This window comes from Ovis aries, chromosome 14 (genome assembly GCF_016772045.2).
Source record: "Ovis aries strain OAR_USU_Benz2616 breed Rambouillet chromosome 14, ARS-UI_Ramb_v3.0, whole genome shotgun sequence".
In the NCBI taxonomy this organism is placed as follows: domain Eukaryota; kingdom Metazoa; phylum Chordata; class Mammalia; order Artiodactyla; family Bovidae; genus Ovis; species Ovis aries.
In genome coordinates this window covers 18575005-18593034 of record NC_056067.1, presented here as the reverse complement: position 1 = coordinate 18593034, position 18030 = coordinate 18575005, and the positions used below count along the sequence as shown (strand labels likewise).

The following is an 18030-nucleotide window of genomic DNA, read 5'->3' as shown; positions in this document are numbered from 1 at the left end:
CGGTCCACGTGGAATAAACCTGCTTCATAGAAAGGAACATTGAAGCGTGAATCAAATATTGCATTGAGAGACAGTGGGGAATCTAGAATTTGAACGGCAAACTGGTACTCACCCAGGTGTGGAATCTAAATACACACAACGTGGTCCCAAATCCTCAAGCAAGGAAGTCATGGTAAAGAGCTTCAATGCAGGTCTTTCAGGCACCTTGCACCACAGATGTAAAGTCTCTCTGTAGGAAGTCGACGTAGATCCAGGCCAATAGAGAAGATGCCACTGACTTCAGAGGTGCTAAACTGTAAGGGGAGGACTGTGCATCTCAAACCACATGTACATGGTGTTCATGTGTGTGATGTGGAGAGAGAGGGAAAAAAACCTTATGCGAGGCAGAAGGGACCTAAGAAACGATATGGGAGACTTTCCCATCGGTATCCCGAAAGAAGGGCTGGGTGCCGCGGAGTAAGGAAAGACTCACTCTGGCTTCTGAAAATGGCCCACCCACATGTTACAGCTTCAGGGCTCCCACGTTGTCTCCTCCCGGTGAAGCTGGAAGCTTCCCGCCCAGTTCTGATGACCTTGGCCTGTGGGTCCACTGATGTTTCTTCTTGCCACACACACCGTGTGTTCATTGACTCCAGGTGTCTAATGGCCTGGGGTGACCCCAAATGGCCATCTTCTCCTGGCATCTGTCTTAGCTGCAGAAGTCTGAGACCCACTCATTTCTTGGGTGCCTGGATCAAGTCTTTGAATTCCTCAAGCCCCCTCCTGCAGAGGCTTCTCTTTGTGGCCCACTAAGACCCCACTGGGGTATGCCACACTTCTGTTCACCCTATGGTATGGCTTCATTTTTCTTTCCAGGGGACTCTGGTGGCAGCTGACCCTCTTCTCCTGACTCTTCTCAAAAGTTGAGCCCACAGCACAGTATTGTGGGGGACATCTGCCCCCCAGTACTCAGGTGGGCCCCAGACCAGATGCATGAGTGTCCCCTGGGCCTTATGAGACAGGCAGAATTTCAGGCTCCAGCCTAGGCCTTCTGAACCAGAATCTGCAGGTTAACAAGACTCCCTCGCTCCTTTCCCTTCCTGCCCCTTGAAGGTGATTCCTTTGGATGCAAGTTAAAGTTTGAGAAGGCCCATGTTGAACTGACTTGAAGGTGCCTTGATGCAAATCATCCACAGAGCCTGGGCAGTCTGCTGTCTGGGTTCCTGGATGCCCCATCTCCTCCCAGCCCAAGCCCTCACTGGGACACGTGCTCCAGTCCAGGGCCCTAGGAGCTCTTGGTGGAAGTAGCATACTAGTCACTCCCATACCCGGAACCTGTTCTGAGCATTTGTCCCCAGAGCCTGCGGGGGACCCATTCACAGCAGCCTCTCCCTCCTGCTGCCTGGTGACACAGAGCCCTGTGGTCTCCCTTCGGATGGGATTCATCATCCTTATGAGACCCCATGCCTGGGGATGCTGGCAGGTCTTTACCTGCAAGCCAGGATGGGGAAACCATGGCTCCCCAGCACGTTTGGAGCCCTACTGTGTGTCTAGGGTATCCCTGCTTACTGCTGGTCCACTGATGCCCAGGAGATGTTCTTATCCCATACAACAAAGGAGGACACAGACACCCTGAGAGCTTAAGTGACTTACCCAAGATCACACAGCCAACAACGGGAAAAGCAGGAAATTAAGCGCAGGCCTGTGTGACCTCCAGCCTGCGCTTTCCTCCCTGAGCCCCACATTGGAGGACTGGGAGGAGAGGGTTTGCAGATATGTCCCTGGGGAGAGTCCCTTAAAGGTCATCATCACACTCTTCTCTGTTTATAGGTGGGAAAACTGAGGCCTGGAGAGGGGAATCACTCAAGATCACGCAATGAGACAGGGCAGCTCCAGGGCTGGGCCGGGGGTGTCCACATCAAAGGGATATGGTCTGGCAGGCAGGGCAGACAGAATAATCCGGGGCTGGGATTCCAAGAGGCTTTTGAGGGGTCACCCAGCTGGACCCGGGGACACAGGGTCAGTGCTGAGGCCTGAGCTGGGGTGGCTATCCTATCAGGCAGAAGGCTCTGTTCAGGGTGGGCTCTGGACCTATTGCCTACATGCCCTTAGCTCGGTGACAGTCTCTTTCAGTTCCACCTGCTGGGGGCAGGGGTCTCCCGCCATGTCCCCAGCCAGACTCTCCCGGACGCCTCCAGAGCATCCGGTCCTCCTGTGCTGCCTTTCCAGAGCCCTCCTTGGGGGCCCAACAGCGCTGCCATCTGTTCTAGCATCCCGTAGCCGTTTTCCTTCTGGTGGTCTCCTTTTACTTACGTCAATTGGAAAAGAAACTTCCTCGTATGACCCTCCACGGACAATCAGAATCACTTACTCTAATGAGGAGGTGGCTATAAAAATAAACACAATGAGACCGCTCGCGGTTTTTACACCTCCACGGCCTTCGTCTGAGACAGGCCTCGAGTCTGAGGCCGCTGATGTCCTCTATTAACAAAGAGACAGAGACACGCCTTAGAGGCCTGCAATCACCACACTGAGACTGCTCTTGGATTTCCCCGGAGGAAATGCAAACTGCTGCAAAGGCAAACGGGCCGCTGAGCACGTGACCTGGATCACCCGGTGCGCTCTGTGCCTCGTCTCAGTCCAGCTGGGGCCTTGCTGCCGTGGCCCTGGCCCCCATCCCTTTCCCATGCCCCGAATCAGCCCTGCTCTCTGTCCGGCTCCTCGACCATGGGCCTGCTTTCACCTTTGACATCCTTGGCTTCCTCACCCCAACTGGGAGGTGGTACCCGGGCTCCAACTCTGGGCTTCACAGCCCAGACATCAGGTAAGACTCCCTAAATGCAGGGAGAGTTCTGATTCATTCAAAGCCAGAACCTGGAGTGTGTCCTGTAGCTGGAGTCACTGTGTCCCCTGGGAAGAGCCAATGCCCTTCTCTGTAAGAGGCCCTGCACAAGCCCCACCCACCCAGTCAGCAGAATAGAGCCCCTCACTAGCCGTGCCTGTCTGCCTGCTTCTCATCTCTCAGTGAATAATGAGGGATGATGCTCTTGCTCTATGCCAGACTCTGGCAAGAGCTAGGGACATAGCAGTGAACTGGACAGATCAGGTCCCTGCCCTCATGGAGCTGCTCATTACAAGGGAGGCACTCACAGAGCAAACTGAAGCTGGGACAGAATGGTCTCCCCAGATGGTCAGGGAGGGCTTCTTGGAGGAGGAGGTGTTTAAAGGAGCCATAGGGGAGGCTGAGGAGGCAGCCACGCAGAAGCATACCCTGTGGCAGGAAACTCCTCTGTGCCCAGGGAGCCTCAGCCCAGGCCTGCACCCAGGAAAACGGCAGACAGGCCCAGGACATCCCTCCCCCAAGGGGCCTCCTGGCTGTGCCCATTGAGAGGGAGGGTTCCAGGTACTGACAGAAAGCCGCCTGGCAACACCATCTGGCCCGTTGCAACGTGAATGAGCTGGAAGTTCGTGTTTAGGGCACACAGGCCCTGTGGGTTTACAAGTGACAGAAAGCCAGGGTAATCTGACAAAGAGAAATGTATTCTCTGAAAAGCCCAGGAGTAGCTTAGCTTCAAGCCAGATTGGAGCCAGAAACTCAAACCCTGACATCTTCGTCTGGTTTCCTTCTCACTTTCGCTTTCTCTCTGTGTCTCTTTCCTCGGCTTTGCCTTCTCTCTCAACAAGCTCTGCTCCTGGTGCCAAGATGGCTATAGCAGCACCAGGCTCAGATGTCCTTCTCGGCAACCCCCTCATAGGGCTCCCACAAAGCTCTAGCTGGAAGGATGTGTAGGAAACACCCAGCCACATGTCCTTTCCTGACCACAGTGAACAGGCGGGGCAGACTGCAATGAATTCCCCGGGCCTTCACCACAAATCGGTCTCCACATTGTAATCCCCTTTTTAAACTTTTAAATACACTATTTTTTAAGAGAAGTTTTAGGTTCCACAGGAAGACTGAGTGGAAAGTACAGATATTTCTCATATCCCCTGCCCACCCACATGCAACCACTCCCCACGATTAACATGTCCCACCAGAGGGATAAGTGTGTTACAACTGATGAACTTACAGTGATGCATCATTGTCACTCAGAGCCCGTAGTTTACACGAGGTGTTGTACATTCTATGCATTTAGACAGAAGTATGCACCATTATGGCCCCCCTCGTGGCCCAGTGGTAAAGAATCCACCTGCCTATGCAGGAGACACAGCAGACCTGAGTTCGATCCTTGGGTTGAGAAGATCCCTTGGAGGAGGAAATGGTAACCCAATCCAGTAGTCTTTCCTGGAAAATCCCATGGGCAGAGAAGCTTGGCAGGCTATAGTCCATGGGGTTGCAAAGAGCTGGACACAGCTGAGCGAATGAGCATCCACGCATGCATCCACCATTATAGTATATTTAATGTGATAAATTAAATGATTAGAGTGATTAAATTTTATCTATATATCATGAGCATTTTCCTAGAATATGTAATATTCTTCCATGCTATTTCTAACAACATAGATTTCTAATGTATGTGCCACCACTATTCTAACTGTCTTGTGAGGTTCCGAATTTTTCTGAATGCGGCCAGCAAGGCAGCCAATGTCTTGACCCAATGTCTTTTTTGCATTTGTGCTCTCTTAAGGCAGTTTCTGAGGAGGGCATGGCAACCCACTCAAGTATTCTTGCCTGGAGAATCCCCATGGACAGAGGAGCCTGGCAGGCTACAGTCAGTGCAGTCCCAAAGAGCTGGACACGACTGAGCAACTAAGCACAGCAGCCCAGCACAAGGCCATTTCTAGCAGTGATATTTCTGAATCATAAACACAGTTACTGATTTTGATAACATTAATTCCTCTCTCTGGAGAGGCTGAACTAACCTGCTTCTCTAGCAGCTGAGTGTGAATGAAGTGAAGTGAAATGAAGTGAAAGTCACTCAGTTGTGTCTGACTCTTTGCTACCCCATGGACTATACAGTCCATGGAATTCTCCAGGCCGGAATACTGGAGTGGCTAGCCTTCCCCTTCTCCGGGGTTCCCCCCAACCCAGGGATCGAAGCCAGGTTTCCCGCATTGCAGGCGATTTTTACCAGCTGAGCCACAAGGGAAGCCCCTGCGAGAAGCCCATTTCCCTAAAACTGCCATAACACTGGATGTTAGCATTTTAAAGCTATTTTTAATGTGATAGTGAGAAATGGCATCCATGATTTAGTGTGGTTTCCTCATTTCTAGTGGGTATGAACATGTCTCATAGGCTTCCTGATCAGTTTTATGGTTGTAAAAATGTTTCTTTTCCCCTTTCCATCTGTGCTTTCTGGAAGAAGGCGGGACCTGGCCAAGATCTAGTCCGCAATTTTAAAAATAAGCGGCAGATGGTGCTGCTGCACCGGCGGATCCTAAAGCCTCGCGGGCTGCGCTGGAGAAAAAGCATTTAAGCAAGAGGGAAATTGAATGTTTCTCTAGAAAGGAAAAAACAAGACTCTGAAAAACCGTCGGAAGGGGGTTAAAATAATGCTGAAAAGAAAGAGCTTTTCTGGGAAAGCGCTGAGGCTTCGCTGCCTCTTAACCGCTACTTTCCACCTCCCGCGTTGTTTGGAGGGTACCCACTTGGGGTTCAGGACCTCACTTCTCGGTTTCTGCTCCTTCATCCTCTTCCCCCAGCCCACACACCCAAAAGGGCAGAAGGAGGCCTGCTCGCTGCCTTCCCTCCACCTCCTCGCACCAATCAGCAGGAGGCAGTGATACCGCAACTCCGAGCAAAACAGGCGGGTGAAGATAAGCAGTGGCGCGCAGGAGCCTCCAGCAACAGGTATGGGTCCAGGCGCTGCGCTCCGAGGTCTGACAGCAGTTTGGCCGGTTTCTGAGGGAGGGCGAGGGGCCTTTCTCCAATATCGGGGGGTGGAGATGGGAGGGGGAGTGGGCACCCACAAAGCCCTGCCCAGTGGCTTTCCAGGACGGAGGCCTTGGGTGCCCCGCCCCTCCCCAGATCCCACCTCTGACCTCTTGAGGACCCAGATGGTACTTGGGGCTTCCCATCCATCTGCCAGCAGAACTGAGGGAGAGAGAAGGGCCACGTAACTTGACTTCTTTTCGTCATTAGCTACCTGGGCTCCCTCTTGAGACTGTTGGTCAACTGTGAGTTGAACCAGTAAGTACACGGGAGGGAGGAAGAGGGGGAAAGTGAGAGGACAAAGAAGAGAAATCTGCCTTGCTTGTTAGAGGATACATTTGCGCATCCAGCACCATCTACTAAAGCTGAATGTGGACAACTCTGTGAGGACCCACAAACCCGCTCTTAAGAATATACCCTATAGATAGATAGACACCACCATCAACAAAAGACATGAATTAGAATTTCAGAGCAGGACTACGCCCCCCCCGCCCCACCCCCCCAAGAATATTCCCCATCTAGAAACAACCCACATTTTCATCAGCAGTCAAGCAGGTAAGCAAATGGTGGTACATTCATATGTTGGAATATTATACAGCCATGAAAACATTGGACACATACACAATAACATGGGTGAATCTCATAAATAGGACTGAGTGGCTGAAGTTAGACACAAATGAATATAGCCTGTGTGATTCCACTGAATAATGTTCAAGAAGAGGAGGAACTAAATGATAGAGGTGAAGGAACCATACTGAGATGGCAAAACTACCAAAGGGTACTATGAAAGTTGAGGTAGTGGCTATTACTTCTGGGGCACAAAGGGGCAGCTGATAGGAGGGGCCGTGAGCATCTCTGTGGCATGGGTAGTGTTCTGTTCTTAGTCCTGGGTGATGGTTACAGGGTATTTGCTCTGTAATAATTTGTCAAGCTATACGATTACATTATGCACTTTCTGTTTATGGTGTATTTCACAGTAAAAACATTTTTACAGAACGATGAATAAATACAACAAAGATGAGTTCAATATTTATTGTGCACCAGGTAACGCAGCACTCAGGTCTGGGATCTGAGCCCAAGGCTTCTGCCCCTAGCCTGTGCTGCTCTGTAGCGCTAAACCACCGGGGATGGGCTGGGGTCGGGGTGTGATCACACGAACTTCAGCCCTCAGACTAGTGAAAGGTGCAGAACAAGAGACTTCATACTTACGTAGCTAGTGTGGTGCTCGGACTCCAATCCACACTTTCCTTAAACCCAGGAATGAATTATGAAGATAGACCCTCAGAAATAACACTCTGCTCGTGGGGCAGGGAGATCCTCACAGGCGCCTCTCTTAAATGAAGTGGTGAGTTGCAGGTATGACCGCAGTTCTTTATCCCTCCCGATCACCATGTCATTCGCCCTGTGACCCTACTTCCTCTCTCTGCAAAGGCACAGCCAGTTTCCCTACTCCTTAAGTCCTTGCTTTGGCCAGTATGATGTGGCAGAGGGGACAGTGTACTAGTTCCAAGCTTTGGCCTCAAGAGACCTTGTGTGTTTCGCTTGCACTCTTGAATTTCTGCTGTTGACTTGAGAAGAACATGCCCAGGGTCTCCTATGGGAGGATGAGAGACCCATGGGGCAGGACCAAGGGCAGCTGAGACCCAGTGACAGCCAGCTGACTCCAAGACATGAGGGCAGACTCAGTCCGGATCAGCCACCTCTCAACCATGTGACTTGTGAACCCAAAGTAATAAATTGTTTTAAGCCCCTGAATTTTGGGGGTGTTTGTTATGCGTAAGTAGCTAACTGATACATTGTCTGTAGACAATTGTGGGGTCTGGGAACTTGTTGGAAAAGTTTCCAGAAAGGAGATGCCCAGGCTGGGGGGTGATCAATGCCGGTCTGCCCAATACCCCTGCCTTTGCTGGATTCCCTCTGAGGCCTGGAGGAGCCTCCATGTCAATATTACCAACGAGGCTACTGGTGCTATCTACAAAGAATGTATCTGTTAGTTATTTCTACATAATAAATAGCCCCCAAACTCAGTGGCTTAAAACAAGAATTTATTATTTGAGTTCACAAATATGTGGTTGTGTGTAGAAGGAGCTCACGCCAGGCTCTTGGTTCAGCACCTTACACACTTTTCTCACTTAACCCTTACACCAGCCCTATGAGGTAGGCACTATTACCAGCCCCGTTTGAGAGAAGCAACTCAATCCCATGGCTTGTAAGAGCTAGAACCAGGATCTGACTTCAGAGCCTGTGCCCTCCAGCCTGCCCATCCCAGCCAGTTCCCCCAGGAGCATCTTCCCCAACTTAGGACGTCAAGCCTCTGGACTCTGCAGCGAAGGTCACCCCTTCCTCTGCTCGCCTTCTTCTCTCCCTCAGGGCCACCAAGTCCCCAGCATGGAGGTCATGCAAAGCAGAAATCCTATCCTAGCAGAAGATGGTTCTCGTGGCTAGACGAGAGGCTGGTTTACAGGAAACAGGCAGCAGGAAGGATGCTTTGCAACAGCTTCTAAACAGGATGAAGTGTGTTGGAACAGAGTTTGTCATTCTGATGGCGAATCTTGGAATATTTGGGTTAGAGGACTAATCCAGTCCAAGTCTCAGACATTTTTTAAGCCACAGAGTCTTCTTCAAGTGAAACTTGATATAGAAACTGAACACATAAGGAATACCAAAGCCAAGTTTTTCAGGCTGTGAGGTCGGGGAGGTCTACCTTAGGCTCATAGAGGGTACCCTTGGGGCTCTGTGGAGCACTATTTGAGAACCACTGTGGTGGCCCCATTGGGTCATTTAAGTGATGGGAAATAGTCTCAGGGTCGCAGAGCACTAGAGTAGAAGAACCAAGACTTGAACTCAGATCTCCTGCCTCCCATCTCTAGGTGTCCTCTTATTCAGGAATAAAAACACTCATTCCCAAAGGAAGGCATACACCTGATTTTTTTTCTTTTTTTTAGCATCCATTTTTCAAAATGGTGCACTTGGCTTCTCATTGGATAGAATTAGTAGTCATTGGATAGAATTGCTCAGTCAGCAAATTTCAGGAAGCCATTCTTCCCCCCCCCCCCCCCCATTGCTTTGTCATATTTAACTTGGGGTCCACTGGGCCCTGGACCCTTTTCCTCATGATCACTTCCCTTGTTTATTACTCTCCCCTCACCTCACTGCACAGCTCTATGTAGCCAGTTCCCTAGGGTGCAGCTTTTCTCCAGTATCTTCACAACTTCCTCTTCCTTCTGGGATGATGGTCAGACTGCAGGTGTCTGCAGATGTGAGAGGATGCTCCAGAGCGTTCCACAGGTCCTGGAGGAGCTAGAGAGGCCAGGGAAGAAGCTGGGCATCACACATTAGGTGTCTCTGGGTATCGTCTGCCTGGCTTCTTCTGGAAACAGCACATGGGCATTCTCCTTTGGGAGCCACCCCTCCGTGGTTCCCATCCGTGTAGTTTCTGGGAGCACTGGCTGCCTGTGGGCCAGCTCGTCCCTTCCCTGGGCCTCCATTTCTCTGCTGGTAAGTTGTCGTCTCTTCCTACGGATTCTGTAAGAATGACCACAAGCTGGGTACTCAAAACAACAGAAATTGATTGTCTCACGGTTCTGGAGGCCAGAAACCTGAGATCAAGGCATCAGCAGGGCCATGCTCCCTCTGCAGTTCTGGCGAAGAACCTGCACCGTGCGTCTCTCCAGGCTTTTGGCAGCTTCTGGCCATCCTTGTCATTCCTTGGTTTATAGACACATCACTCTGATCTCCACCTTCATCTTCACATGGTCCCCTCTGTATGTATCTGCATCCAAATTCCCCTCTTCCCGTAAGGACCCAGGGCCTTGGATTAGGGCTTGTCCCAATCCAGTGTGGCCTCCTTTTACCTGGATCACACCCACAAAGACCCTGTCTCCAAATGAGATCACATTCTCAGGAACCAGGGGTCAAGAGATCCAGCCTCTCCCCTCCTTTACACACCTGGCCCGTTGGACCCCAAACACCTTCCTTGTCTCCTTTCTGCCCTCCCTGCTCCACCGTATGGGTCCCTTGATCCTTGGAACCACCCAGAGCTTTCCTGTACCCGGCCTTTGGTCCTGCTGGTCCGTCAGTTTGGAGTGCCCTTCCTGCCACTCCAGACCCTCCCTGGTGACTCGCTGCTGTTCAACCTCCTCTTCCTTATCTCTTTAAGAGCTCACATCCCCAGGAAAAATCATCTTGGGGTCTGCTTGCGTCCTGTCCTTCTCCCTCTCCAAGGGTCAGTTGCTCTGGGGCACAGCTCACCAGGCACCTGCCCTTGGTACCTAGAAGAGTGCCTGGCAGGGCGGGCATCATGGCCTTGTGACCTCTGCAGCCACTCGGGGCCCTGTCTACAAGGGCCACACACTTGGTTTAATGTTCTGCTGTCACTGAGCTGAAAATCTTAATACTTTCTAAAAATATTTGTTTCTGTATTTGGCTGCGTCGGGTCTTCGTTGCGGCATGGGATCGTCGTTACATCATGGGGGATCTTTCGTTGCAGGGCACAGACGCTCTAGCTGCAGCACTCAGGCTCTGAGTACTCGGAGCACCGATGCTTCAGTAGTAGTTACAGCACATGGGCTTAGTTGCTCTGCGGCATGTGGGATCTTAGTTCCCCAGTTGGGGACCAAACCTACGTCCCCTGCATTGCAAGCCAGATTCTTAACCACTGGACCACCAAGGAAGTCCCATCTTAATACTTTTTGAAAAGAGGACCCATATTTTCATTTTGCACTGGCCTCATAAATTATACAGCTCGTTCTGATGCCTGGCAGGTTTCTTAACCGATGTCTTCAGTTAAGACACTTAATCATTATCAAATGCCTCCACAATGTCCCTTGGGGAAGGCAGACCCTGTACTCTGCCCCTGCCTGCAGGTCTCCTGGGAGGCTGGGCCAGGATGCCACCCAAGCCTCAGCAGAGATGCAGAAAGGGGAAGATGACCAGGCCAGTGAGGTAGGAAGTTTAGAAGGAGGTGAATCCTCTGCCTCTGTCCCGGGGCCTCTGAAAACACGCAGAAACATCAGCAGGAGGGCCCTGGGGCCAAATGGACTGCAGGGCCAACTAGGGGGATGGGGAGACAGGCTGCAGGGAACTTCCTGCTGTCCCCCCACTCAGGAACAAGCACGATGAACTCACTCACTCTGTCACACCTGGATGGCCAGGTGCACCCCTGGAGACTAGCATTGGGAGGGGCCTCTGCTCATCCAGCCAGTCTCTCCCAGAATGGAGATATAGCCATATAGTGACCCCATGCCTTAAACCACCTGAAGCCCAGAGTCAGACATCAATCTCCTTTCTCTTCCTTCAGTTGTGGCCAGGAGCAAGCCTCCCTGACACCTCCCCACTCTTGTCAAACTCTGCTTTTAGCAAAGAGGGGGGCACTCTCCTCTTGCTCTTTCTAGTGGACAAGAGCTCAAATTTAATGACATTTTTATCACTGTATTTATTTTTATGGTTATTTTTCTTATTATGGACCAGATGTGCACTTGTATCATCAGTTGTGTGACCCCGTGGACTGTAGCCCATCAGGCTCCTCTGTCCATGGGATTTTCCAGGCAAGAATATTGGAGTGGGTTGCCATTTCCTCCTCCAGGGGGTCTTCCCAAACCAGGGATCTAACCTGCATTTCCTGTGTCTCCTGCATTGCAGGCAGATTCTTTACTGCTTGAGCCATCGGGGAAACCCTTTTATGTAACATGTCAAAACCTAATTCCACCTATTTATTTATGTGTTAGAAAATGGGAATGCTATCCAAGTTTTATTACAAACCAAACTGGATTAAACAGAATGACATCTGGCACATAGTAAATGTTAGATATTTCTCTTTCCTTTACAAAAGATTTTGTCTCCCTATTTTCAATTCTTCCCCCTTCATGTTGGCGACATAAATGTTCCTTATTAAATTAAATGCATTTAAGTTAGGAAAAGGGAATTTCATGAATTGTGGCCAGGTGATGGTGGATATGGCAGAAACTGCAGGAGTTTCTGAGAAAAAGAAGAAGGGAATCCTGAATGCTGGTCCGGACTCTGATGCAGAATGGACACGGAGGCTCAGACGGGGGACAGGACGTGTCTAGAGTCCCATGCAGGGCTGGTGGTAAGGCCAGTTCTCTGGACTCCCTGCCCCAGTGCTCTTCTCCAGCTGACCAGTCAGCCTCAACAGTCTGTGATTCATGAGGCCTCAAAACTGGGCTGCCACTGTCTTCCCAGAAACTTCCCTCTACCGAGTCCCATGGGGACCCCTACCCCCGCAAGCTCAGAGTTCCTGGCCCATTTAATAACCCAAGCTGTGGGCGAATCCTCCTTAACAATCCCCAGACAAGCAAGACTGGAAATCATGTTTTTGCTTTGAAAACTGCCACTGACTGCCTTTCCCACCTTCTGCTCAGCAAATCTTCACAGGCCGTGTTTTAAATACTTTTTTCTCCTTTCGCTGTGATCAAAGGACTTGCTTGTTCCCCTGATAGGTGACAGAAGATGTCAGGGAGACTAATAAGAGAATGTGGTGGCCTCCCTCTTCCTTTCTCCCTGGGGAAGAAGGCTCGCAGGGCGTTGTGGGCTGGGTGGCCTTTAGGATTTGGGGGTAAGCACAGAGAGAAGGGTAGAGGCTACAAGCAGGGATGGAGGAAGGGACATCTGGCAGGCTGATAATTTGGTCCTAGTGGTTGACATCAGTTGGGTGGATACTCCCAGCATGCATTTCTCCTGGGCAGAGCGTCTCAGTTTTGCTTTAGGATAACCATCCTTCCTCCACCCTTATCTGTTTCAGGACGTGTTGGCTCCAGCCTCAGCTATGGGCTGTATGCCTGACTCAGACCTTGTATTCTCCTGGCCCTGGCAATTATGGTGGGCATGTCAGCCCATCAGAACCATGGAGAAGCAACCTTGGAGTTCCAATTGGATTGACTATGGACAGAAAAGACAGCTCTTCCAGCTGGTGAGATAAAATGCAAGCCAGTAGCTGCCAGAAAGCTTGCACAAGAGGGACTAATGAAATGGAGCCCCCAAATGGAGAAAGAAATGGACAGACACTGAGTCTTGATGATCTTAAACTCCTCGATTGAACCACATCTGGATACAAAAATAATAAACTCCCTTTTGCTTAATCCGTTGAGGTTTTTCTTTCATCATGACAAAGATGACCATCTCATGATCATCTTTTATTATCTGAACATGTGTCTTCAGGCACCTCACTCCCTGCAGTGACCCCACCCTATGCCCAAGGATATAAATACAATTTCTTCCATTCTCCCCATTTCAGGGCACAATTTCGGCCCTTTCCAATCTCATCACACACCAACACTGGACGACTCTCTGTTAGAGGACACAAGCCCGACTGTGGAAACTGAGGCTCACTCACGTAGGGTACAATATGGAGAGTTCCAGGGTCACATCTCTGGGATGGTCTCTGCCCAGGTATCTTCCCACCCAAGAGACAGCGCAGAATGGATCAAACATTCTCCCTAGTCCAGGTACTCCCGTAACGCACACTCCTTGAACATGACTGTCCCATTTCCCAGGTTCAAGGCTGAAGCACCTGGGACCAGCACACCCGACACTCCTGCTCTCAGCTCTTCATCTTGACATGCACTTAGCACATAACCCTCCACTCTGCAGCTAGGGGAGAGGGAGAATGAGAGCTGAAAACGCTGCTTGTGCTCCTGTGTTCAGCCATGCCTGAAGACCCTAGACCTACCTCTTGGGTCTTTCAAAGACCCTCATGTCCTTTTTTTAGGCTAAGACAGGTTACGGTGGCATTCTGTCACTTGCAACCAAAAGAGTCCTAATTATATAGCTGCTTTCAAGTCTTCAAGGGTCTCTGTGTCATGGGACAAAGAAACAGGTCTATCTAGCCAGCCCCAGAGGTCAGGAAGTAGACCTGTCACAGGAAGCTCACATTTCATGGGCCTCCCTAGTTATCTAAGTGGGAAAGAGCCCCTGGAAGCAGTGGGAGGGAAGGCTGACAGTGTGGGGATGTGATGACTTGGATGCATAGGAGACCACAAGTGCCAGGACAAGGTGCCCCTGAGATAGAGGCTTCTCTTTGAAGAACTGGAGCCATAGGTGCCCCAGACCAATGGTCCTCAAAGTGTGGTCTCTGGATCAGCAGCATCAGTGTCACCTGGGACCTTGATAGAAGTACACATTCTCGGACTCCACCTCAGACCTACTGAATCAGAAACTGGGTTTGACACCAGCAATCTGTGTTTTAATAAGACTTTCAGGGGGTTCTCATGCTGAGCAAAGCTTGTGCACTACTGATTTAGACATTTAAATAAATTCAATGTGCTTAGTGAAGAAAGCAAATTATTGCAAAAAGATAGGGGAGCCCAGAGCCCAGCTATGGAGATTTCCTGTTCACAAGGAACTTGGGGATCCTCAGCAGATATATAGGCTAGTACAGTAGCCCTATGCCTCTCCCACAAGTTCATGCCAAGCAAGGTGGCGAGGCAAGGGATTCTACTGCCTAAAAGCCCCTCCAAGCCCACTTGCCTCAGCCTCCTCTTGAGGACCCTCCTGAACTGAGGAAACTCCAGGAAGCAACTGCCAGGCCTGCATACAGAGAGGAGAGCATAGCACAGAGGGTATAAGCATTGTGCTGGGGTTGACCAGATGACCTATAGCCTGACCAGCAGCAAAAGTAGATACTAGCCAGATTCCTGACTGTAGCCCTTCTTCTGTCCCCAGATCCATTTCAGTAACTCCACCTCATAACAGTCAGGATAAGGCTGCGTTGTCCTAGCAGTAACATGCTATCCTGACCTCTCAGTGGCTTTGTACATCGCATAATACTTTCTTGCTCTCAAAAAGTCCAGAGCAAGTGTATGACTCTCAAGGATAGCTTTCTTCCTGCAACATCATCTTAGCAAACCAGACTGCTTTCCTCTTGCAGCTCTGCCCTCCCAATACCAGGCTTTAGGGGCAGGGAGAACAGGGAGGGATGGGCACAAGTTCTTAAATCCTTCCACCTGGGTCACTTCCACTTGCAGTCCACCAGTCAGAACTGGCCTGTGGCCCTATGTAGCTGCAAAGGGGCTGGGACACAAGGGGAAACCTGTCAGACGCCCCTGGCTGTGGTCCCGTCTGCCACCTTCCTGGGATCACGCATTCCTTCACCAAACACCTATTGAGGGATGACTTGGAGCCCTCCCCGTGGGCAGCATGGGATCCACCACCATTAAGGGGACAGACTTGGTCCCAGCCCTAAGGAGTTCATGGGAGTGGGATGGGAAGATCAAGCATACCCTCATCAGTTTCTCAGGCCCCCATTTCTTGGTTATAGCATCACCGTCCTTCCTGACACGCCAACTAAGATTAGTCATCTTTCATTCCTTGGATTAGCCTCAGTTTTATCATCTGTATAATGGGGATAATGAGGGCAACATCATCTGATTAAAATGAGATAAGTCAGTCACTTGGGCTCAGATGGTAAAGAATCCGCCTACAATGAGGGAGACCTGGGTTCGATCGCTGGGTTGCGAAGATCCCCTGGAGGAGGGCATGGCAACCCACTCCAGTATACTTGCCTGAAGAATCCCAATGGACAGAGGAGCCTGGTGGGCTACAGTCCATGGGACTGCAAAGAGCTGGACATGACTGAGCGACTAAGCACAGCACAGCAGATGTCAGTCACAGACTGAAGAAGCCTCACAGTCCTGGGCAGTGGAGCCAGGATTCATCAGTTGATTCCTTGGTTTGAGTCTCTTCAGTGGCTCTGGTCTTTTCAGATCTCCCTGGGTGAGTGGCTTCTGCAGAGTTCCCTGCAACCTTTCAAACTCTACAGTGGGGAGATCTGACAGCCCAGCCTCCTGGCTAAAGCCAAGGTTTGCTGTGCCTGGCCTTGAGCCAACTTGGTCCCCTGAAGACTACTACTTAGGGACCTGACCTCTAAGGCACCCCTGGAGCCAGCTGCTGGCTCGGGTCATTCCAGAAGGGTCTCCCAACCCACTCCACCCCCGGGGCCATGGACAGAGTCAGCTCCGAGCCCCTCACCCCCCACCTCTCTTTCTCCAGACTTAGATGTGGTTGAAAAGCTTACCACGGGACCAGCAAGGCCACCACCACCACCATTAGAAACCTGATCCCGAGTTGCTGATTAAAACCAGGAGGGGGTTTTAATCAGCTGGGGCCATATGCTATTTAACTGAAGATGAAAGGACAAATGATAAGCATCATCTCGGAAAGGATGTCGTTAAAGGAAGAGCAGAACAGCAAGTGGCATCTTTTATCATTACAGCAGCCCCTCGCAAAGCTCTCGTTAGGGGCTTTGAGGACCATCTGGGCCGGTCTTCATTATGCAGCACTGATGGTGTCATTGTGTTTGACGGCGGCTCCCGCGCCCATGCCACGCTAAACTCCTAAATATACAATTAATGCCTATTAATTATAGTTTTCAAACCAGCAAAATGATCCTTCATTAACTTAATCGCCTCTTCTATTTTATCAGGAAATTGTATCCTCTCTTTTCATAATCCCCACATCTGAAGCCACCCATTGGCGGCGGCATGTGCTGCTCGGCCGGCTGTTTATGGGACAGGCTTCCTGCCACGGCTCCTGGCCATCTCGACCCTGCCCACCCCAGCCTCACCCCCAGCCTAGAGATGGGGAGCTACCGCAGGCCTCCAGAGCATTCCTACAGGTTGTCTGAGCAGGTGTGGAGTCCAGAGGATGGAGGTGAGGCTGGGGCAGCTGCCATCCCGGGAACCTGGTCAACCTGGACCCTGGGTTGGATCAAACTGGATTTAAACCATCATGGGGGTGCGGGGTAAGGTGGAGGCTCAAGAAGGAAGGGGTATATATATATATGTATATATACTTATGGCTGATTTGCATTGTGTGTGGCAGAAACCAATACAACATTGTAAAGCAATTATCATCCAATTAAAAATTTAAAAAAAAATATGAAATGTGAAAAATAAATAAATAAATCATTGTGTGGGGGGCAATGTGGAGAGGAAACTGGGGTCATCACCTTCTGACTGTGTATAGTTCTCATCTTCACTGCTGGAGTCTATCCTCCCGGCCACAGTATCCAGCCACTTACAGTATTATTAACCCATTGCATGGATGGGAAAATTAAGGCTCACAGAAGAGAAATGATTTCCTCAAACTTGCAGAGCAAGTCAGCCTCCAGCCTAGAACTCAGACACAGGTCGTCTTATCCTGTTTGTACATGTAGCGTCAGCACTACTGGACCGAACATTTCCCTGTCTCTCTGCCCACAGTGTGGTGGCTGCTCTCCTGCCCCTTTGCCTCTGGGCTTGGCCGTGTGACCTGCTTTGGCCAATGGGATGGGAACAGATGTGATGCCCACCACAGCCCCTGCGTAATGGATGGTCAGGAGATGCTCAGAGAAAGAAGGGAGGCAGGAGGGTGGGGAGGGGGAGAAAAGGGAAAAATGTCATAGAACATGAGCTTTGCAGCCTGATTGGGCCAAATGCCTTAGAGAATTGTATAACCTACTGGCTTTACTGTCCCCATCTGTAAAATGGGTGGAATAGAAAATGGACCTCACAAAGTGAAGATTAAATGGGCAGTACTTTGCCTAAAGGGTCACTTTGCCGCCAATGGGATTGGGACAGCGTGGCATCTCAGAGAGCCTAGAGGAAGTGGCTGCATCCTCACCACCCCCACATGGTTCACGAGCCTGTCCCCTGTCTCAGTTCAGTTCAGTCGCTCAGTTGTGTCCAACTCTTCGCAACCCCCATAGACTGCAGCACACCAGGCCTCCCTGTCCATCACCAACTTCTGGAGTTTACACATACTCATGTCCATTGAGTCAGTGATGCCATCCAACCATCTCATCCTCTGTCGTCCCCTTCTCCTCCCACCTTCAATCTTTTGTTAAAGCCCTATAACAGTTATCTATAAATTAAAAGGGTTTCTGCAATGCCCTCTGCTCCAACTTCATTTTTACAGCCTTAAGGTCTATCGTTTTATCTCTTCAACGCCTTAAAGTAGTTTACAGACCAACAGCTGTGATACGGAGACGGGGGGTGCAGTGTGGGAGGCTCAGGAGGGGCACATGTCCCAGCCTAGGGGATCAGGGGCTTGCTAGAGGAGCCAGGTCTCAAAGGAGGAGTGGGGCAGATTCACAGACCCAAGGCCACCTGTAACTTCAGCTGTGACCGCCAGGGACAGCCCAAAGCACAGATTCACACTGCCCCAGCAGGAGTGCATCCGTGCAGAGT

General features: G+C 50.6%; 1 long non-coding RNA gene across 1 annotated transcript; it reads left to right on the top strand.

The window, feature by feature from the left end:
- Positions 1-4835: 4835 nt before the first annotated feature.
- Positions 4836-12945, top strand: LOC121816478 (uncharacterized). The gene is made up of 2 exons (XR_006056094.2): positions 4836-5767; positions 12609-12945. It is a non-coding gene; the product is annotated as an uncharacterized LOC121816478 (long non-coding RNA).
- Positions 12946-18030: the final 5085 nt, after the last annotated feature.